Below are 24892 nucleotides of genomic sequence, written 5' to 3'. Positions count from 1 at the left end.
ATGACATTGATGAAAAAATTGGTGTTTGGAAGCGGCTACGAAGCGCATTGGATGGAGGGGCTGTTTTGGAATTGAAGCTTGTAGGTCACATGTGGAATTTTGCTTATGTTACAATGGTTTAATGTATGGTTTATGTAGATATGTATGTTGCAATTTGGTTCATGGTTATGTAATGGCCTAGATATGAATGTATGGTTGAACATGATTTTGAATGTATGGTATTAATGAATGAATGAAAATTTGGTTGAAACTTGATTTGATTTGAATTTGGTTAAATGGTATGTAATTTTGAAATATAATGAATTTATGATTGTAATTTGAACTTGGTTGAAGTGTTTGCAAAATGTAATAAGAATGGCGAGACCTTGGTTTATGAATTGAATGTTTGGTTATAAAAATGGATATGGATTTTTAGAAATAATCCAAGACTAATCTAAATGTCAATTTAAAATAAAAAAAACCAATAAAACCAATTAAAATCAAATTAATCTATAATTTGTTAAAATTACTTTGATATCAATTCTAACATTTATTTGGAAATTAAAATCAATTAGAGTTTGAATCATTAGTAAAAACACAATTAAGATTAAATTTAAATTTGGAATTAGACTTAATTTGAAATTAAAATCAAATTGAAAATTAAAAAGTCAAATAATTAGAATCCATTTTATAATCAAAAAGCACCATGATCAAAAAGCCTAGATAATGACCAATGTTTATCAAAAAATATGGATTTGGGAATGGACAGTTGCCTTTGGTCATGAATGTATGCAAATGAACTTTAGGCCACGTGCCAAATAAAAATGAAAAAAAGAAAAAAATTCAGGACCAAAATCGGGGTATGACAACGTGCCTCTGACCCTACTAAATGTTTTGACGTCACCTTGGCCTTTCTCAATGTGGGGCATTGACATGATTGGCGCCATCGAGCCTAAAGCTTCCAACGGTCACCGCTTCATCCTGGTTGCTATTGATTACTTTACCAAATGGGTAGAAGCCACCTCTTACGCTAATGTGACAAACCAAGTGGTTGCACGGTTCCTGAAGAAAGATATCATTTGCCGTTATGGAGTTCCAAGCCGGATCATCACAGATAATGGGACGAATATGAACAATAAGACCATGAAGGAACTATGCGAAAGCTTCAAGATTGAGCACCATAACTCTTCACCATATTGTCCAAAGATGAATGGCGTTGTTGAAGCCGCTAATAAAAACATCAAGAAGATCCTGCAGAAAATGGTGAAAACCTATAAGGATTGGCACAAAATGCTACCCTTTGCACTGCATGGATATCGGAGTTCCGTCCGCACTTCAAAAGGGGCAACCTCGTTCTCTTTGGTATATGGGATGGAAGCGGTTCTTCCAATTGAAGTGGAGATACCTTCAATGAGAATCTTGATGGAGACCAAGCTAGAAGAGGCTGAATGGATTCAAAATAGATTTGATCAGTTAAACCTCATAGATGAGAAGCGAATGACTTCTTTGTGCCATGGACAGTTATACCAGAAACGGCTCAAGAGGGCTTTTGACAAGAAAGTACGTGTTCGGGAATTCAGAGAAGGAGACCTCGTGCTCAAGAAGATCTTGCCAATACACAAGGACTCACGTGGGAAGTGGACTCCCAATTATGAAGGCCCATATGTTGTGAAGAAAGCCTTCTCCGGAGGTGCCTTGATTCTCACAACTATGCATGATGAAGAGCTCTCACACCCTGTGAACTCTGATGCAGTTAAAAAATACTATGCCTAATAAAAACCCGCTAAGTCGAAAACCTGAAAGGGCGATTTAGGCAAAAAAAGGGTATCCCGGTGGATCAAAAACCCGAAGGGGTGATCCAGGCAGAAGTTAGGGATGAATAAAAAATTGATAGCTCGCTAAGTTGAAAACCTGAAAGGGCAACTTAGGCAAAAAAAAAGAGTGTCCCGGTGGATTGAAAACCCGAAAGGGCGATCCAGGCAAAAGGCATAAACTGCATCAGTTTGTTACTGATTAACACCGAAGAATCTGAGGCGGAAGATCAATCCAGTTACTCCCCTTAGAGGCAAGGTTTTGGGGAACCATATCTATTAGGGATGTTAGTGGTCACTGAATTCAACGTAAACCTTTCCTTATTGCCATTTTTCAAAATTGTAACATTCCATGGAGCTACGCCATTTGTGTGCTACCATCCTTGAATAAAATACAAGTTTTGCCTATCAATCATTGTTAATTGTGTTCTTCTATGTTTTTCTTTGTTATGCAAAGTGTCATTTATTTGTTAATGATGAAGTTTTGAAACTTGAAAAGAATTTGAAATTTAGTGAAAGGAACAAAATTACTTTGATATATGGAAAATCAAGAGAAAATCATTTGTCTTTCCGAAAGTCTCAAGATTGCATAAATACTCCTGGATCACCAACAAAAATCTCCATGGAGCACAACTTATTAATCCTCTGGAAGGATGGACCTTTGGTCATTTATAACTGTCAATCTTGATAGATTTTCCTCTGGATAAGCCTATTACTTGTACAGGTTTGAGTTATTGGTGTTGAGGAATCAGAATCTCTATAAACAGTCCCTACAAACTCCCAATCTGCCTATTGTCAGCATTGCATATCATGATCATGCATATATCATGCATAAAACAAAAATTAAATCATAAATGGTTCAACATGCACTTTGTACTCATGTGTGTGGCCCCTTCGGTCCCGTTATTGATTGTTATCTCTTGACCCAAAGACCAGTTGTCACTAGTTTCATTTCAGAAGTTCAAATTGTCATTGGCATCTCCAAAAATTCAGTCATTACTGGCATTATCATCAAAAATCCAGTGGTTACTAGTATCTCTTTTTGACAAAAATCCCATAGTCCTTGGGATTTATTTCAAGTCCAGTTGTTGCTGGGAAACTCTGATGTGATAGTGAATATTTTACTTTTTCCTTTGGTCAAGTCCAATTGTTGTTGGCACCTATCTGTTAAATGCTGGTTGTAATCCATTGCTTACAGTCAAAAGTCCAATTGTTGTTGGCAAAATCCGTTAAAAGTTGGTTGTAATCCATTGCTTATGGTCAAAGTCCAATTGTTGTTGGCACATACAGAGAGTTTGATTACCCTGTCTTTCCTGATGGTTCCGTGAAAGTCATGTATGACTCATCATCTTGAGGAATTCCCAGAAGCTTGGAGGTTTCTCATGTTAGAAAACTCCAATGATGTTGGTTTTGTTTGATTTCTTTGTAAAGAATCATCGTAGCCTTTTGCGTGGATGATCTACTTATAAGAAGACTCCCGTTTATCTTTGTTTTGCATGAATTCCCTGTTAGGAATCTCCAAAATCTTTGAATTTCTTGTGAGAAATCTCCAGAATTATCAGATGTAAGCTAAAGTGTCAGGTCATGTATGAACCTATTGATGAAACTTGAAATGTATGTTCTTCAGTATTTTCCGATCATGTATGAACCTATGGTTGAAATTTCCTTTGTGTTTTCTGGTTTGTCAGGTCACATCTGAACCTGTTAATAAATTCTTTGACTTTCTCCAGAATCGTCAGGTCATGTCTGAACCTGTGAGTGAAACTTTCTTTGAATATCCAAATGTTGAGGTCACATATGAACCCGTTGATTAAAAATTCCTTGGTTTTCTAATATTCTTAGGTCATGTTTGAGCCTATTGTTGAAACGCTTTGAATTTTCCAATGTTGTTGATGGAACTTTCTTTGTACGTTTTCCAGTATTGTCAGGTCATGTTTGAATCTGTTTATGGAACCTTTTGATATCCCCCAACATTGTCATGTCATGTTTGAACCTGTTATTGAAACTCTTTGAATATTCCAATGGTTAGGTCATGTGTGAACCTATTGATGGAACTCTTTGATTTTTTCCAGTTTTGTCAGGTCATGTATGAACTTGTTGACTAAACTTTCCTTGTATTCTAAAGTGTCAGATCATGTACGAACCTGTTGCTGAACCTTTCGTTCCAATGTTGTCAAGTCATGTATGAACTTGTTGTGGAAATTTTGTTCAAGTATGTCATCAGATCATGTATGAACCTGTTGGTATACTCTTTTTGAATTTTTCTGAGTTTGATAGGTCATGTCTGAACCTGCTGTCAAAACTTCTTGATATTCCCTAGCATTGTCAGGTCATGTATGAACCTGCTGTTGAGCTTTCATTCCAGTATTACCAGGTCATGAATGAACCTGTTTTGAAGAATCTTTCTCTTTGATCATTCCAGTATCGTCAAGTCATGTTTGAACTTGTAGTGAAATTTTCTCAAAATATTCGAGTTGTCAGTAAGTCATGTGTGAACTTGCTGTCAAAATCTCTTGTACTCCAAGTGTCATTTATCAACTTTTACTTTGTGTGCTCCCCAGTGTGTGTCTGACTCTCTAGCAGGATTGTTATCCCCAGCGAGTTGGTCTTACCCTATTTGTCTGTCTCCCTGTGGGCCATCAACATTCCCCACAAATTTGTCTGTCTAGTAGCATCTTCGTATCCCTAACAGATAAATTCAAAAATAAAGAATCCTGCATCCATGCATATCATATCATAGCATTTTCATTTTTTCAGGTTCAAAATCTGGGTCTCCATGGTATTTAACCATCCCCCACTATGATTCGATGAAAAGTGTTGTTTCATTTTCCTTTGGTGGAGGATGTTTAAATAGGGGCAACTGTCATACCCTGATTTTGGCCCTAAAAATTTACCCTTCATTTTTTCCTAGAAGCATGGGATTATGTTTTACACTTCATTGGCATCATACTAGGTCATACTCATTGCATACTGCATTAGTGACTTGGAAATCAGGTTTGGATTGATCACTCCTTAATAGAAGGAGCCCACACAAAACAAGATTGAGAATTGGACTTCATTCTCTAAGTATACAAGTATCAAGGGTCTCAGGGGGCTCCAGGTGTCTTATTATGGTCCTCAGTTCATCAGCGAAGGATTCAGAGCTATCAGAGTGTTCATCTGGATTTAATCAGGAAATTAGAGTTTTATGGCTACCTGCAACAGGCAATATTTGTTTGGAGGTAGAGGGGCTCATCCATGTCATGATTAGAGAGGCATCTTGGCATAGGAAGATTCACAATTATCTCAGAAAGATCCATTGGGAATCAGTGCAATCAGTTCCTGATCAATTTTGCCCTAAATTAGGGTTTTGGTATAAAATCAGTTTATTTCTGATTCTTTGGGTGAAACTCTTTTCCATGGCCCTCCATATGTCCACAAGGGTCTACATACAAAAAATCAGCTCTTTATTTGAGCCAGGAGTGCTTCAATTGGTCACTGGAATCGGGAATCAGACAGTTTGGGAAAAGTCAACTATGGGGCCAGAAAAGTTAACTCCTGACATTTTGAGAGTGGAATATCAAAATCCATTCCTAGGGGATCCTACATGTGAAATTTGATCAAGGTGGGATCATGGATTCATCATTTAATCAGGAATTGGAAAAGTTACTTAATTTGGAAATGGTTGACTTTCCATTTAGGGCAAGTTTTATGATTGGTGCACTCACTTTAAGCCTATTTTCCATCAAGATAAAAACTCCATTTGAAAATGTCTCCAACATGAAAGTTGTTCCTCTTGTTCCAAGATTTCTAGAAATATAAAGTTTCCTCTATTTGGATTAAAATTGAGAAAGTTATGCTTGGTTAAAGTAGGGCATATTCTTAGGACACTTAGAAAAATTTCTAAGTCTAAAAATCTTCAAAGTTTGTCAAGACTTCTTGTCCAGTTTTGTTGCACTTCAAGGCACCAATTGAAAAAGCTTTCTTCACAACAATTATACCTTGCCATGTCCTCTTTCATCTCCATTTGGAATCATCTCATTTGGATCCATGGTTTGAGAGATACATTCACCTAAAGTGGGCACCATGACTTGATTTTCTAGGCAGATTTTAGGCCAAACTTGCCCAACCAGTTTGGCATGGTGAGACCTGAACTTGAGGCCCATTTTTCACCTTATTCCACTCATCATTTCCACTTGTGCTCAACATGAAAGATGACATACTCCATGAGGTCTTGCTACTGTTTGCATTGTCTTACCAATTGGTCATGTTCTCATCAAGTTATGAAGCCACAAAGTCATCACCTTGGAATGTTTCCTTGCTAACCAAACCGACCAAGCCATGTTGCAAAACCAACCAGCCCATGTTCTTCTTTTCCTCATTTAGCCATGAACATTATTTCCACTCACTTAAGTTTTTCCAAATAAGTAACTTTCTAACACCACCTCACCAAATGCACATTTTGTTCATAAACCAAAACAAGTCACTTTTGAGCCCATTAAGAATGTTAGACCCACATATTTAAGCACATAAACCCTAAACTTAAGGAGGAGGCAGCTGATTTTCGAGCAAGTAAGGGCAAGGCCATTAAGAGCAGATTCCATTTTTCTCATCAAGCTCTGGAGTTGAGGGTCTTGAAGCAAGAAGAGGCAGCATCATTCTCTTCTATCCTCTCCATAACCAAGAAGCAGTGGACTAACTTCCACTAGGTAATCACCTTATTCCATTTTCCATGGCCATTTGTTGATACATCTATGCCATTACCATGCTTGCTTAACACTTGTTTCCATGCCAATCATGTGCTCATACTTGCTGTTGAAGTCCTCAACGCGAGGCAATGTCCATGCTGAGTTTATGCTGTTGATTTTTATGTTCATATCCGTGTTCATGTTGATGCCTTGTTGACAATATTTCTCCATGTTTAAGCCATCATTTAATCTAAAACAAGATACCATGTTAATCCTTGCATTTCATACTTGATATTTGGGCTTTATTTTGTGTTGTTTGGTGCACTATGGCATGCGTATTCTTGAGTGGAAGTTGAAGAAAAGCCACTGCATTTTCGCGTTTCTGTTTGCATGGCGCTAGGGTTTCAGGTCCCATGAGGAAGACGACCACGTGTCGTCTTAAGGACCGCTGGATTTAGCGTTGCCGTTTTAATCCTGGCCATTCGTGTTGTTTTGTCCTGTAGTGACTTAAGTTCAGTGTGACCAATTGACATGAGGTTTACATGATTTATTTTAATAAAATGTTACTTCACCTTGTCACGCCTGACTTATTAGTGTTTTGGACTATGGGCTTCGCTAACTGCTTTTCACACCCTCCGTCCAAGGCCCATCAGCGCTTCATATTTTCCAGTTCACATTAAAATACTGATGCACCTCCTTCTTTTCACTTTCTTTTTTTAATTCCTTTTTATTTCTGTTTTATTTTTAATTGTTTAAAATATTTTCTTTGTTCATAAAAATATCCAAAATTATTTTTATTGTTGCTCAATGCCTTATTTAATTTTATTTAATTTTTATTGTTGCTCAATGCCTTATTTAATTTTATTTAATTTTTATTTTCGCATTTATTTAACATTAATATTTTATTTTAATTATTAATTCTAAATGGTCCGCTTTAGCACACATTTTGTTCTTGATTTTATTTTTATGTCTTAAAATTATTTTTAGCTTTTGATTTTTGGGATGATGGTTAACCACTATCCCATGGTCAACCTGACTTTTTCTTGGATTTTTATTTCCCATTTTTTAATTTATTATTGATTTATTTTTAACCTAGTCTGGTTGGATGACTTTTGGTTTGACCTTTGTTTTATTTCAATTAATTCATATACCAATTTTCATTATTTTTAAAATCTTTTTGGGGGATGATGATATCCTGACCCCACCTTATTTAGTTTAATTTTTCATGATTTTCTTGATTAATTTTCTATTTATTTCATATTTTTTAAGTTGACTTGAATTTTCAGTTGACTTCTTTATGATCGATGTTTGACTTAGGGATTGCTTATGGCAATTGAAGAGATCTTTTGATCCTCCCTTGTTCATCTCATATGCCATGTCTTAGAGGCCTTTTATCTTGATTTTATTTGATCTTTTCCTCATTTCTTGATTTAATTATTCAGTGGACCCTTCTTGTGCATCTTTTCATCTGTCTGATTCATCTGTTATCTGTCATACTTGTTTCTTTCATCCATGTTCAATATTGTTGATTGTTTAACATGTTCATACTTCCCATGCTTTATTTAATGCTCCATTATTTAATTCTTTGATTCTTGGATTTGATTATATACCTGTTTACTTATCTGATTTGATTGATAACTGTTGCCTACTTGTATGATAATTGAGGCATATATTCTTATTGTTTGATTAATTGTTCCCTACTTGTATGATGATTCAGGCATATGAACCATCCCCATTCATAACAAATGTACCCCTCTCCCATAAAGTGTATAATATTTATTCTTTCATTCTTTATTCATCTGTTAATACAAGAATTAAAACAAACATCCGATAATCACCCCAAACCTTCACATTAATCCTTCTATTCAAACGTATTTTTCTCAATAAAATATGAAGAAAAAGATTATCCTGGATGGAATATCTAGTCATAATCCTGAATATTAGGCTCAAGCTGTATGAGCTTGCAAGCCATAAATATTCGTCTTCTCTCCAAAACACTTGTAAATATTCAAACCATTTCCTTAAGCAAAATTGGAAGAAAAAGTTACTTGGGTGAAATATCCAGACGTAGTCCCGAGTATTAGACCCAAGCTGTAAGAGCTTGCAAGTCATAAGTACTTGTATTTCAAACTCCAAAATACCTAATTCCTATCTTAACCCCTTTCAAGTAAGATGGAAATGGAACATGGTGGATACCGTGCACTCCTGAGATTAAGATTCGAGGTGGATGCCTCGCCTATCTTGACTCTCGCCGTCATTGTCGATACGGTTTCTTCAAACCCCTTTCTCAATCAAATTCAAAACATTTAATCTTTATTAAACACTTTTTCCAATAAAGATGGAAATGGAACATGGTGTATACCGTGCACTCCTGAGACTAGGATTCGAGATGGATATCTCGCTCATCCAAGTTCTCGCAATTACTCAAAAATACATCCAACCAATCAAACTCTTTTCTTCGCCGCCGTGCGATCAATTAGAAAAAACCTTTTCATAAACGAAAGACATCTTGTCTTAAGATGATGCAAAGCAATGCTTCGGCCACAATTGTTGAGTTGAGATAAGTGACGTTTTTCCGAATGTTGATTTGTAAATCCATTTGATGTGTGGTATACGTCCGCTCCTCATCTGTTTTGGGTAAAACAATGTTTTCATCGATTAATACAATATAGCTTTCACTAAAATCGACCAACAAACAAGCATTTTCTACCCAGAACTACGTAAGCCTTGACTTCTCTGTTGAGATACGTAGGAGCAGGATTTGTAAATCTTGTCAGACCCACTAATAAAAAACTTAGGTTTAGTCCTTCGTCAAAAATCCAAAAATATTATCCTCTCATCCTTTCTTTCTTTCTTTCCCATTTAAATAACTTAAAGCCTAACATTTCTAAGCTAACAATAACGCACACAATTAACCTAATGGTTCCCGTTGAGTACAACGAACGTGAGGGGTGCTAATACCTTCCCCTTGCGTAATCGACTCCCGAACCCTGATTTGGTTGCGACGACCATAATCATTGTCATTCTTTCTTGGGTTTCATCGATATTTCCCCTTTCCTTTTTAGGAATAAATAAAGTTCGGTGGAGACTCTGTTCAGTCCGTCATTGCGAGCGTGCAATTGCATTTCGCTAGGTCGTATCTCATTTTTCGAGGTGCGACAATCAGCTTCCCAGAGAGTCTGGTATGAAGAGGCTCTCTTTGATGGCAGTGAATTGATCTATCTTATTAGACTGCTTTCTCCTAGCGGAATTTGTGGATGTTCATCCAACGCATTCCCGGATAGTTTGTTTGTGCATACATGTTTGTTTCCCCCGCGGAGCCCTAGAAATCTATGATTGGTTATATGGTTGATCTGTGGATGATCCCTTTTGTACCAGTTTTTGCCTTGACCTTTCCGAGATGTGTATCCCTCTATATCAGGCGCTAGCATTTGTGTTTTATCAATTATGCGGTTTTCATCTCTTGTATGGACTGATTAAAATCCCTTATAGATTGATAAAAGTTGATATGATATTCTACTCACGAGAATTTTATCTTACCCCAGTATTAGTAGAAGTTCCTAGCGGAGTAAGCATGTGTTCCTTGCAAAGCTATCTTTCTAGATTATTGTCTCCTCAGCAGGAATTTTCCTAGAGAAATTGGTAAAGAGCTTGTTCCCCTTTTCCATCCCCTACATGTCGCCTATTGACAAAGGATCCATTTCAGTCTTTCCTCCGCCAGGGTAGCTCCTTCGAGAATAATTGCAGCTTGTCCCCGTTAGGATTTCTATATCAGAGTTTGATGATTTGTATCCCCTCTGGGACTGAAGATTTCTTCTAGCATTGAGAGCTGGTGTTGAAGATGTTTATTTCCTTCCCAGTGGAGAAAAGTGCTATTTCTCTCCTTAGCAGAGTTTCCTCTCCAGCAGATAGAAGGGAGTGTTTTGACTAATGTGCATCTGGTTGGTAGTTGTTCCCCACAAAGTTTCACATCATTCCTTGATAGGTTCCCCAGTAGAGTTTCCTCTCTAGCGGATCTTTTTGCCTGTCCCCAGCTATGATCGACGTCTTCCCGTGATTCTTCTTCTTCCAGAGATAGTCCCTACCAAAGTTGAGTTCTCTATTTGATCAGCTTCTCCCACTGCTCTTGAATACATCTTCTTTGTATCCTCAGCGGGTGTAGCTTTGGGATAGGGTTTGATATCCCTAATGATTTATTTTCATCCTGCTCGGGTTGTTCCCAAACTGAGTTCTTCAGTAGGCTTTGCCCTTCTTGTTGAGATGATTGTGTTGGGTGTCCGTTCGTGATTCTTGGACTTGTTTGTGTTAGATATGTCTGTTTGTCAGTATTAATCATACACTAATCATGCATATACATGCATAATCATAGCATTCAGATATTCATGATTGCATTCTTTGCCATATATCTTTGTTTGTTATCTCCTGCTATTGGTGAAATTTCCTTCCCCAAGCAGATGTTTGTGTCTGATCTCTCCATATAGAGTCAGCCCCATGGGCAGAAAGTGTCTATCTTTCCTTCTCTATTCCCCACTAAGATATGCCCTCGTGGATGATTATTGTTTCAGTTTCCTCCCCAGTTGTGTATTGGGATAGGAATTACTCCCATGAGTTAGATCCTCATCGGGTTGAGTTTTGTTTGATTGTGTCTTTCTAGTTTGTTCCTAGATTGATATCCTTTATTTGTTATCCCCTCCAGTTCCCTGTGGATTAGTTGTTCAATTGCTCAGTAACTAGTAATTGCCCATATTTTCCCCAGCGAATCTTTTGGCCTTCTACCCAGTAAACGGTAGTTGTAAGTCCTATTTCTGTGGTTTTCTACCCAGTAACCGGTAGATGTAATCCCCTAATTGTTGGTTATCTTTACCCAGTAACCGGTATTGATATTCCTTCGTTTTTGAGTATACCACCCAATAACTAGTGATATATCTCTTGGATAATTGCTTTTGTCAGGCAGTTTCTCCCTTGCGAGTCATCTTTCATTTACCCTTGTTTGGTAATGATTGTTTCTCCTTCTGATTGGTCATCATTTTATACCCAGTAACCGGTATCTCGATGTCCTTTCTTTTTGGTTGAATTATCCTTCATTAACCCAGTAACCGGTTGTGGATAATCTTCCATGCGATTATGTTATCTACGTTATGACAGTAATAGATAATATATCTCATGCGCTCTTCAGTCGAAGTCTTTTTCTTCCCCAGACGAGTAAGATTCGTATTTCCTTATGGAATCGAATGCCCATCCTGTAAGTCGGGTTTGCTTTTTCAGCCTTCCTTTCGGATGATGAGTGTCTTGGATATGTTCCCCAATTCACTCATGGTTGGTCACCTATTATATGCCCAGTAACCGGTATCTCTGGTGTTCCTTCCTTCTGCTCCCTATTATAGCTTTTTGTCCCCTGTGGAGTCGGATTTCTCCCTGAGCGTGTTGTTCTTTCACCTAGTAACCGGTGTTTTGATAACATGTCTCACTTTGAGCTTATTACCCAGTAACCGGTAGTATCTCATTGTTCCTTCCTCATCTTAGGTCCTTTGTGGAAATCCCCGTCTGAGTCCGGATTCTTATCCGATGTGTCCTTTGTGGACAACTTTGTTGTATTGGCATATTCCCAAATACATGCATCTTTGCGTCAGCTCGAGTCTTTCCATCGATTTATTTTTGTGGAATCCCTTCGTGTCTCCCAGCAAGTTTTCAAGTCGTGACTTGCTCACGCATTTTTACCTTATTTACCCCAGAGTCTCTGTTTCCCTAGTGAGTGTGTTACTCCTATTGGATTTTTCAGTTTCTCCTGAGTTCTTTTCCTTTGTAGCAATTATTCACCATGAAGACTTTTATTTCGCATGCATACATTTGCATCATGAGGTCTCTTAGGGACCAAAATTCGTCTCTTTGTTATTATTTAAGCTCATTCTATCTCGTCGAGACAAAGATTTTAACCTTCATATCTCCGGATAGAACGACCTTAAATAGGGGCATCTGTAAGACCCTAATTTTGACTCTAAGATCCCTCACGGCATCATATCATTGCTCAGTGCACTGCCTCAAGGATCATAGCATGTTTGGCCCCTTAACCCTAGGTTTGGGACTTGTGTGAGTGGTTTGAGACCACCAAGCATGCTTGTATTGTATATTATTGTTTTTATTTTGATTACTAACCAAAAGCACAAAAATATGTCACTAACTCTTTTTGTTTTGAAGCTCAAGTTATCATGTGCTCCAATGCTCCTAAGAGGCTCCTAAGCCCAATGAAATGGCTAGATGAAGATAAGGAAAAGCATGACAATGTTCCACTAAGCTCCTAATCATCGTATATGTCTCCCAAGTATCTCAATTTTCCAATTTGATCAAGATAACCCAGAGGGCTTGAGGATTGTTTCCCAAGGAAACCCTAATTCAATTGTGCTTTGACTATGCCTTACCCATGAAGCAACCTCAACCTATGATCAAATTTAACCAAGGGAAGTTCTTTCATTCATAATTTTTATGCATATATGAGTCTATTTGAGAATCCTCAATCATTTATTCATCAAGATTGGAAGTTTGGCCTTGAAAAGTTGACCAGTCAAGTCATCTGACTAAGCTGAGCACCATTGAGATATAACTTTTGATGTGTTTGTCAAATGAAGATTACCCCTAGAGAAAACACGTTCTTAAGAACCATATTAACAACTTTCATGTTCATCAAAAATCCATTTGAAACATGGAAGGTCATCATTCATTTCAAAACATTATAGGTCATTTTGACTGAAACCCTAATTTTGGGTCAACCTACCAAGGGCATAACTTCCTTAATTTTTATTATTTTAAGGTGAGACAAAATTTATTGGAAGTATTGAGATGCCTACTTCAAATGTTATGTTGGACAAAATTTCATAATCCTAAAATAAATAGATGTGATAATACAAAACATTATAGGTCACATTGGACCTAAGTCATTGAATTTGGAAAAGTACCTAACTTCAAATGCCCATAACTTTGTCATGAAAAATCTAAATGATGCAAACTCTGAGTCTAAATTGATCACATTGAAAATATCTACAACTTTGATGTTGGAGGTTTTTCCATTTGAAGCTTGCATCATGAAAATATAGGGGTTTGATTAGGCTTACTTTTGGTGAAAATTTTCAAAGGTGACTTAAACATGTTTTGTACCTAAATTTTCACAGCCAGTTTTCATTAATTTCCAAATTCCAAATGAATTTTGGCCCAACATGACTTTTGTTCTTTAATTCAAGGGCTTTCCAACCATTACTCACATTACTTTTTTTGACATGCCATTTGTGAGTTTCGAAGAGCTCTTTATTTATGTGCATTTTAACATTTCATGATGAAATTTGTGTATGCAAGCTAGTTCCACTTCATGTACACGTCCAATTCCATTCCAAGTGAACTCAGCAAGGTTTTGCACCCATCATTGGGCCTCACATGCGCCTGTACAGGCCAATGCATCCAATTTCCATTTTCCATGTGTAAGACCCCAATTTTGTCCCTAAGATCCCTCATGGCATCATATCATATCATATCATTGCCTCAAGGATCATTGTGCACCTTGCCTTCTTTCCTGTGGGTGGGTTGTATTTTGAGTGTGTTTCTTGATCACCAAGCATGTTTTGCATTTGTATATCATTGCTTTTCATTTGTTTACTAACCAAAAGTACAAAAATATTGTCATCTAACCTTGTTACTTGCAGATGAAGCAACCAATAGGTCAAGCCAGTCAAAGGCATTCCTTGAGTAATGGATGGTGGTCATTCTTGAAGAATTTGGGCACCATGATCATTCATAAGAGATTCATATGAGTTGTGACATCATTTTGAATCAAGATCTCAAGTGGTAGAGGTTTGAAATTCATCAAAACATGGCTCAGTCAACCAAAACCCTAGCAAAGTCAACTGTGGTCAACTGTGCATTTAATCAGGGATTTGATGGTGGGAAATGGTTTGAGAGGCCTCATTCATGTCCATACAAGCCTCATTTAACATGTCAAACATCAACATTGAAGAATTGGAGGTCAAACAAAAAGTTTCCAAAAATAGCAGGTGACCTGTAATTTCCAACTGCCAAAAATGGAAAGGTCTTCTCCTCAACTTTACATCATCAAGCAAGCTTCAAATCAAATTTTGTCCAACATGAAAGTTGAAGATCTTGCTCTTGCCTTTCCACAAAGTCCAAGAACACTCATTTCCCATTTATGGTTGGCAAGTTATGATCAAATCATTTTCAGGAAAAGTTGAATTTCAAAGTGGCATAACTCATGAACCATTTGGCCAATTTGGGTGAATCTTTTTTGAGCAAGTCACATTTGACATGTATTATCATGATCCATCATCACATTTCATCAAAAATCATCACATCAAAAGTCCATTTTTCAAGTGTTCATTTTGCATTTTGGTGGGAAAAATAGTCAATTTGAAAAATATACATGATTTTCACTCCAAACTACTTCCAACAGCTCATAAACTGAAATTTGGATTTGCTTCAAAGGCATTTTTACTGTTCCATTGGTCATTTGTGCATAAGGTCATTTTGGCCATTTAACATGATTTTGCATTTTCACTAATTCACTTGATTTGGCTAAACTTGATTAACAATTGGATTAAGCCATGGTATATAGTCCTAATCATAACAGAATTTCGAAATCCACAATCACATTTTCAGATCCAAATCCAAAATTCTCCAAATTCTCTCAATTTCTTCCAAACTTTTTCACTTTGTTCATCAAAGATTCATCATTCTGCTTGCTTTCTCTTGTATTGTTCATCATTTGCAGGCACAATAGAGCATCTGTTGAAGAAGAAATCGTGAAGAATCTTGCTAAATCACCACTGTTGAGGAATTGCACATGAACATGGCAGTTGAAGATCTATGCTGATTCAAGTTGTGTCGAGCTAAAATTCCACTTCCTTTCATCTTCCTAATCATCATAGGCTATCTGTTTTCAACCTCCAAGCCTTGAAATCACCAGAATCAAGATCTGCAACTTCAAGAGGTAAGAATCCGATTCTTACAATTGCTAAAATCATGATGTGGCTTTGATAGATCTCTTATCGCTGAGCTTGCTGCAAGTTGAATCGTGCAATTTCATTGAGAATTGATCTGGTTATCTTGATTTAAAGTTTGGATGTGAAACTTGTTTTTGCTCGATCCGTGAAGCATGATTAGAATTAGGTTAATTGCTTGTTAGATTAGTGATCTACATGATGTGATGATTCGATTGGTATATCGCTTGCTAGTTTTTGTGAGAAAAAGTTCACGTTGATGATGAACATGAAGAACGCGCGATGAACATTCAAATTTCGTTTCCAGATCGCGCTCAGATCCTGTTTGCCTGGCTTTGCATGTTTTCAGTTGTTTCTCTCCCATGCCACGAATCGCACGCTGCCACCTCACTTAATGAAACGCAGCGTTTCATTAAGTGAGCATCATATTTACAACATTGCCATTCAGTTCACTAAATTCATTTTAATTGTTAAATGTTTATTTCATTTTCATCATCAACTTCAAAAATTCATAAATAATTCTTGGATGATCCAAATTGTATGGGGATTTTTGCATCCATCTCCATTTTTCATCTAGTTTTTTATAGGCATGATAACACAAGTTGTGCACGGCTGTGTTTTAATTTTGTTTAATGGTTTTAATCATGTATGCTTTGTGCCTATGTTTTACCATTTTGCTTGCGAAATAATGATGGATGATCATATGAAGCTGAAATATTACATGCATGATCTAGACTCATTGATGAACATTTTGGTATGTAGTTTGCTAATTTTGCATTTCTGGATTGTGAGATATGATGTAATCTTTAGAGGTGTGACAATTGGTGGTACACCATGTCTTGATCATGTTCCTGATTTTATTTTCCATGCTTATGCTATGCCAATTGCTCTGGATTTTTGCATGCTAATACTTAGGGATGTCTAGTTTGCTTGTGATTTTTCCTGGAATTTTGGGAATGAATTTTCCTATTTGGTTGGGATTTTCTTTGCTGCTTAGTCATTTTTGAACTTTTGTGGAGTGTTCAACTTACATGACTTGTGAAATTCTCATGCCTTATCATATGAAGCTGAAATTTTGTGGATTGGTTCTTAACATGTTAAATTTCATTTTGGCTTTGGAGTGGTTCATTTATCTTATGCCATTTCTGTTTTACACTTGCCTAAAGTTGATAATTGATTTGTGGTCTTGTATGAGCTTGTATGAACATGATGTGACTTGTTGATTTTAATTAATTGACTTCCCTTTATCCAAATAGCATGAAATTTGGTATGTTGCTCATTGAATGTGTTCTGTTTAAGCTTGAATTTTCTTGGAATTTATTGAGCTATTTTGGTATTGATTTGATTGTGATCATTCTGTTTGCTCCAATGTGATTCCAAAGTGCATAGTTTGACATGTTTTGTGTATGAAATGGATTTGGTGCATAGTTTTGATGTGAGGCCAATTGGATTCTACTCTTGTTTGATAAATCTCGATTTTGATCAATTTTCATTTGCTGTTTTGAATTTTTCACCTCCTTTTGACCCTAGGCTTGTCCTAGTGGTCTCATTTCTCACATTTGAGTTGTTTTTTCAGGTTAAAGAAGCAATTGCTTTAAGGAGATTAATTCAAGTTGATTGAGTTTGGTTTAATTGATTGTGATGAACTAACTTGGTTTGTTTTGTAGGATGCTAACTCATTTCATTTGAGTTTGTGCTTTGCACATGTGATTGATTGTGTTGACTGTTGGTTCATAACTTGTCTGTTTTGACTTTGTGACTTGAATACTGATTATATTTGATTGATTTCAGGTACCATAGTTGCTTTAGTTCCTTTGAGAACTTGCTATTGCTTTGCTTTGCTTAAGCATTGAGGTAGACTCTCTTGTCTCCATGTAGTCTGGAAGACCTGGCTTGTTACTTAGCCAGGCAACTGTCTGAAGTCCTCCTTAAGAGGCAATGTTTGTGATTGTTTAACTTTGTCCCCAAGCAGGTAAAGACCTCATGTGAGGCAATTGGTAGACAAAAGAGATATGTAGCCAATCTCCTACTATTCTGTGAGTCACTCACCTTGCTCACACCACATGTGTTGATGCATAGTGAGTAAAAACCCAAGATCTATCGAGTCTTTAACTTGTGGAGAGAGTTCCATCTTTCTGAACTCCCACACCTTCTGACATTCAATGCTCTCCCTGACCAGGGATAAGAGTGATGAGGCACACCCCTCATATCCTTTCATCTGCTTCACCTTGGATCTCAATGTCAAGGTTAAGAGCACCATTTACCCTATTCCAGTTGACTTTTAAGTCTAACCCTTTGATTGAGCCTAATTGTTTGGTTATAGTGGGTGCTAAATGACTTTGTTTGTTTGATTGATTGATTCATTTGTACATGTTTGCTTGCATACCTTTGTGCACTTATCATCATAAATTGTTCATTGTTGCATAATCATCATTTCATACCCTTGTGGTTTGTTTGAGTTTACCCATTAAGGACAACTGTAAGTCCACTCATTGGCCATTGTTCCTATGATTTGGAAGGGATAGAGTGTAAGATCATCTCACTTGGTCACTCATGTCCATTGCTTATGTGTTTGTTTGTTGTATGTGAGGATGCAATTATAAGTCCATGTTGTTGGCATTTGTATTCCTATGATCATCCTTTGGAGGTTGGTATAAGTCCAGATAGATTGGCATCTGACATCCAAGTTTTGTTTTACCTTAGGAGATTGGAATAAATCCATTTATTGGTATCCGATATCCGCTTTTGCTTTTGTGAGATTGGAGTAAGACCATTTATTGGCTTCCGGTATCATTGTTTTGTTTTAGGAGATTGGTGTAAACCCATTTATTGGTATCCGATATCCGCTTTTGTTTGTGAGATTGGTATAAGTCCATTGATGGCATCTGGTATCACCTTGCTTTCTTTGCTTGCTCATTGCTTATTCCTAAGGACACACTTGAATCATCTTCTATATGATTTCAAGAGGTGAACCTTTCTAAGAAGTTTTACATTCCACCGTCCATACCCGCTTTGTCCTAAACCTTTTCACACTTTGCTTTCAAAAACTTTGACTAGTTGTGCAAACATCTTCATGTCTTTCCAAATTAGAAACTTGGACCATAAGTCCTTGACTTTTCAAACTTCACTTTTCATAACACTTCTTTGAATCAATCTTAATCATACCTTGACCATATTTTGTGAATACTCCTAATCAATTAACTTCACACATTCAATTGTTTTGTGGCTTTGTCCATTGTTAACATGTTTTCACACATTAGCCATAGGTTTCAATTACCATAGTGGTTGATGTAAATCTTACCTTGTCCTTAGTGAGTCGATTGTAAGACTTCCGTACTGAAAACAGGGTTAACCCCTCTAGTACGTCGAAGCCGTCCTCGCATGGTGGATTGTTGATTCAGGTTGAGTTTTCTCCCATTGGTAATGAAAAGCCTTAATGCTTGTGTCTTAAAATTGAACTCACTAATTTTTGGAAATCTTTTAGCCGAACTACGGCGTTTTGATCCTTACCTTTGATGGAAGGTACGTAGGCAACGGGTTCATCCGTCCAAACACAAAAATAACTAACTTGTACATTCTTTTCTCATCATCCCATTCATGTTTGCACAATATGTCAAAAACAAATAAACATTTTTTATACAACAAGTGTGAAAAGGGCTCCCTAGGAGTACCTAGGACGTGATGGGTGCCTAACACCTTCCCATTGCGTAATTTACCCCTTACCCAGACTCTCTGATCTTTTTCATTAGTTTTCTACGTGTAAAACTTCTTAGGTTTTTGTTCGCTTTTTAACCAGTCCTTAGGATAAATAAAAGTGCGGTGGCGACTCGATTCATTGTATACTTTGCTTATGGTTTAAATCAATAAATCATATAGCGACGAATACACTGCTACAGAAAAGTGGCGACTCTGTTGGGGATCGTGATAACGCGAAATTATATCGCTTTTTAAGACTTAATTCAATTAAATTATATTATCATTTACGCTAGTTTATCTCATTTTATCAGATATTATGCAGTATTCCTCTTCTATTTATATCAGGTACCCATTTTGAAGCAAAAGTGAAGAAAAGAAGAAAAGGAGGTGTAAAAAGGAACAAAAAGGAGAGAAAAGGAACCAAAGGCCAAAGCCCAGCCCAAAGCGCACAAGTCACCAATGTTGTGCCTGTGACGGACGTCACAGGACGCGTGACGAGCGTCACGCGAAGTAGCCTTGTGACGGACGTCACACATGGTGTGACGAGCGTCACACCAGTCCACTAGCTTTTTGGCGCAAGTTACGCTCTCAGAAGAATGGAAGTAACGTTGAGGACTTCGTGTCCTATTCCCAAGCCGTGAATTTAGCACGCTGAAGACTCGTGGAAAAGAAGAAAAAGGCAGTTAGTAGCACTACTATAAATAGCTACCCTAATCCCTCTCGTTTGCTCTCCTCTCTTTGCCGTTTACACACACCGAAGCTCTGCCGATTTTCTGTTCAAGCTTTTGCTTATTTTTCTTTTTCCAGCAGAATTAATATTGTTTATTTTATTTATTTCTTTTGCAAGTTTTATTTTCTTCTTCCCTTGCAAATTTACCTTTCCCGTTTTTAGCTTTTAGATATTTTTCGCATAATAGTTTCTACACCGGAAATTATTGTGCAACTTTATACCGGATTTAACCTTACGTTATATTCGAGTTTTTTTTATTTCCTTGATTTAATTTACTGTTTAATTGAAGAATCGAAGAACAAATCCTACCGGCTTGTGGTGGAGTGTTCAAGACCATTGTATTACGCATTCAGGTTCTCTAATTGTTATTTAATATTTAATGTTTTATTCTATTGTTTATTTACATTGCCTGCCTGAAATGAGTCTGTGTATGCATGATAATAATTATTATTTAGTTAGCATGTCTGGCTAATTCGCCTAGGTATCGGTATGTAAAGTAAGCAGAAAAAGGGATCAAGACTAAGTCGGTCTATTCAAACTTAAAATTAGAATCAATCTTTTTATGGTCTTAACTTACAGGTTTAATAACAAGATTTTTTACAAAAGTAAAAGACATAAAGAAGTTGAAACCAACAGAGCGAGAGTTTGAGGTTTTAACTGGACAGTGTAAGTTAGTCATTAAGTCTATCTCAGGGCGAGAGCAAGTTTTAGAATTAATTAAATTCTGACTTTTTTCCAAAAAGTATTTTTAAAGATTGAATGTGAGGGCGAGAGTTAAGCATTTAGATTTAATTGTATAACCTAAGTCAACAGAGCGAGAGTTTGAGATAAGGGTGTTTAAAACGGTCAGTATTTTCTTAAAAAGAGTTTCTGCAACTTTATTGTTTTCAAAATATGATTTTTGACTTAATTATAAGTGACAGCTACATTAATATAAGATCATGGTTTCTTCAACAGAGCGAGAGTTTGAGATAAAACCTTTAACCAATAAAGTTAATCGAAACGATTTATTTTAAGACCGAGAGACCGACAAGGAATTGATTCCCTAGTTTTGACGAACTACATACCGATATCCGTTTTATTAATATTTAATCTAGATATTAGTTTAGTTTTTAGCTTCCTTCCCCAAACAATCAACTATTATTCACCTTAGCTTTACGAAGTAACCTTAGATAACGGTATATCGATTCATAAGTCCCTGTGGGATCGATATCTTTTAAAACTACGCGATAGAACTGTGCACTTGCAGTTTGTATCCCATTCTCGACTCACACAGTCGAGCGATCAAGTTTTTGGCGCCGTTGCCGGGGACTTTTATTCAATCGATATCGTAACTCTTCCGTTACGCTGTAGAGACTAGGTTTCTTTTTCCTTCTATTCTTTCTTTCGTTGATTTGTATGCCACGCACTCGCTCTCAAGGCGAACCGCTCTATTTACGAATCAACGATATCGAACTATATCTCCGAGTCTTACGACGAATTCGGGAATATCGTGCTGAAAACAATCTCCCTCCTATAAACCTTCCTGATATCAAAAACATTTTTCCTTCTTTAACCGAGATGGCAGAACCAGCTCGTGCTCTTAGAGATTACGCCGCTCCATCGCAAGATGAACCGCATTCAAGTATTGCTCCGCCCGCAATCGAAGCAAACAACTTTGAACTTAAACCTTCGTTGTTGCAGGCTGTGCAACAGAACCAATTCTCTGGAAATCTTACCGAAGATCCAAACCTTCATTTATCCGTATTTGTCCAATACGCTGATACTGTTAAAGCTAATGGTGTCACTTCAGAGGCAATTCGACTTCGTCTTTTTCCTTTCTCATTAAGAGATAGCGCTAGAAGATGGCTTCAATCTCTCCCTTCCAACTCAGTCACCACATGGAACGAGTTGAAGAAAGTTTTTCTTGCCCGATATTTTCCACCAAGCAAAACAGCTATGTTAAGAGCCCAGATAAACGGATTTAAACAGAAAGACAACGAGTCTCTTTTCGAAGCATGGGAAAGATACAAAGACATGATGAGACTTTGCCCACACCATGGTTTGGAAGACTGGTTAGTAATTCACACATTTTATAATGGTCTCTTATACAATACAAGGTTAACAATAGACGCCGCTGCAGGTGGTGCACTAATGAACAAACCTTATGCTGATGCTTACCAGCTTATCGAGAGCATGGCCCAAAACCACTATCAGTGGGGAACCGAACGAACAACAGTGGAAAAACCTCAACCGAAAACCGGCATGTACGAGATAAGTAACCTTGATCACGTTAATGCAAAAGTGGATGCTTTGGTCCAGAAGATTGAAAGTTTAAACGTATCACCTCCAACCGCCGTGGTTGCTATAACTCAGAATTGCGAGGTCTGTGGAATCCAAGGCCACACTCCTGCGGAATGTCAACTCTTGACTGGAATCCAAACAGAGCAAGTAAACTATGCTCAAGGAAGCCCCTATTCGAATACCTATAACCCAAATTGGAAGAACCATCCAAACTTTTCATATAAGAGTAATAATGCTTTATACGCACCTGGACAGTCTCCGAATCAAACCCCATCTGTACCTCCGGGATATCAGAAACCGAATCCTAACAATAATACCCCTAGAAAATCCAACTTGGAAATCATGATGGAAAACTTTATAGCTTCCCAACAACAAACCAATAAAGATTTCTTAAACCAGAACATACACACTGGCGAACAACTTAAACAACTAGCAAGCAAAGTAGATGCCTTGGCTACCCATAACAAAATGTTAGAAACACAAATATCTCAAGTAGCTCAACAACAAGCACCTACTGCTGCACCAACTGGTACATTCCCTGGACAGCCCCAACCTAATCCGAGAAGCCAAGCTCATGCAATTATATTAAGAAGTGGAACGGAAGTGGAAGGACCGTCTGATCCAAGGATAGAAAACCAAAACCCTAAGAAATCTACTGAGGAAAGTGAACCTAAGGAAAAGGAAGAGAGTAATAAGGATACCCTAGAAAAGAAGGAACCTTATGTACCTCCACCACCTTACAAACCACCTATACCTTACCCTCAAAGGCTTGTTAAAACCAAAGATGTAGGCCAATTTAGAAAATTTGTCGATCTCCTTAAACAATTAAACGTTACAATTCCGTTTACCGAAGCTATTACGCAGATGCCCTCATATGCTAAATTCTTAAAAGAAATTCTTTCTAATAAAAGGAAACTTGAGGATAGCGAAACCGTTACACTCCCTGCCGAATGTAGCGCTATAATCCAAAACATGCCCCCTAAACTCAAGGATCCGGGTAGCTTCTCTATACCCTGTCACATAGGAAAATTTGTCATCGACAAAGCCTTATGCGATTTAGGAGCCGGAATTAGCGTTATGCCTTTATCCATATGTAAGAGACTGGAAATGGGAGAATTAAGACCGACCAAAATGTCTGTGCAATTAGCAGATCGTTCCATCAAATATCCTGTAGGAATCCTTGAAAACGTTCCCGTACGCATAGGTCAGTTTTACATTCCCACTGACTTCACAATTATGGACATTAGAGAAGATGATACTACACCTATTATACTAGGAAGACCATTCTTAGCAACTGCCGGTGCAATCATAGACGTAAAACGAGGAAGACTCACCTTCGAAGTAGGTGAAGAGAAAATTGAATTCATTCTTTCCCAATTCTTGAAAGCACCTGCAATAGAAGATACATGTTACTTCATGGATATCATCGATGAATGCATAAAAGAAGCAGAGTCAGGAGAAGACAAATCATCAGACTATCTTTTAGAAGACAAATCTAAACAATGCTTAGCAATAACACCGGACCCTACGCAGTGTCTTAACAAACCAACCCCTGATTTGAAAACACTTCCCAAAAATCTGAGATATGAATTCCTAGACTTAGAACTTGAACGACCTGTGATAGTCAATGCAGATCTAGGAAGACTCGAAACAGAAAAACTCCTACATATCTTAAGAAAATATCCAACCGCACTAGGATACCACATAACCGATCTTAAAGGAATAAGCCCTTCTATTTGTATGCACCGCATCATGTTAGAAGAAGACGGTAAAACCTCTAGGGAACACCAGAGAAGACTAAATCCGATCCTAAGTGAGGTAGTAAAGAAAGAAATAACCAAGTTATTGGAAGCAGGTATTATATATCCTATATCTGATAGCAAATGGGTCAGTCCTGTACACGTTGTACCAAAGAAAGGAGGCATAACCGTTATTGAAAACGAAAAAGGAGAAACTATAACAAAACGAATCGAATCGGGATGGAGAATGTGCATTGATTATAGGAAACTAAACAAAGCAACCCGAAAAGATCATTTCCCTTTACCATTCATTGACCAAATGTTAGAACGATTGGCTAAACATTCACATTTCTGTTATTTAGACGGTTATTCAGGCTTCTTTCAAATACCAATTCACCCTGATGACCAAGAAAAGACAACATTCACATGCCCTTTTGGTACCTTCGCTTATAGACGAATGCCGTTTGGTCTGTGTAATGCCCCTGCAACTTTTCAAAGATGCATGATGGCAATTTTCGCCGACTTTCTCGAAAACATCATGGAAGTATTTATGGATGATTTTTCTGTATACGGACAAAGTTTCGAAGAATGCCTTGAAAACCTGGAAAGAGTTCTTGAGCGATGTGTAAAAGTAAACTTAGTACTTAATTGGGAAAAGTGCCACTTTATGGTACAAGAAGGAATTGTTTTAGGACACATCATCTCGAACAGAGGAATTGAAGTAGACAAAGCCAAAATAGAGGTAATCGAAAATCTTCAACCCCCAAGAACCGTGAGAGAAGTACGAAGCTTTTTAGGACACGCCGGTTTTTACCGACGATTCATCAAAGACTTCTCTAAGATAACTAAACCCTTAACCGGACTATTAATGAAAGATGCTGAATTCATATTCGACGATAACTGTTTAAAAGCATTTCAAACTCTCAAACAAGCATTGATCTCCGCACCCATTATGCAGACACCAGACTGGAATGAACCTTTCGAAATAATG

General features: G+C 37.4%; 1 pseudogene; it reads right to left on the bottom strand.

The window, feature by feature from the left end:
* Positions 1–21824: 21824 nt before the first annotated feature.
* On the bottom strand, positions 21825–21924 carry LOC127124380 (uncharacterized; annotated as a pseudogene).
* Positions 21925–24892: the final 2968 nt, after the last annotated feature.

This window comes from Lathyrus oleraceus, chromosome 2, assembly GCF_024323335.1.
Source record: "Lathyrus oleraceus cultivar Zhongwan6 chromosome 2, CAAS_Psat_ZW6_1.0, whole genome shotgun sequence".
Taxonomy (NCBI): Eukaryota; Viridiplantae; Streptophyta; class Magnoliopsida; order Fabales; family Fabaceae; genus Lathyrus; species Lathyrus oleraceus.
This window is presented reverse-complemented; position numbering and strand designations above follow the sequence as displayed.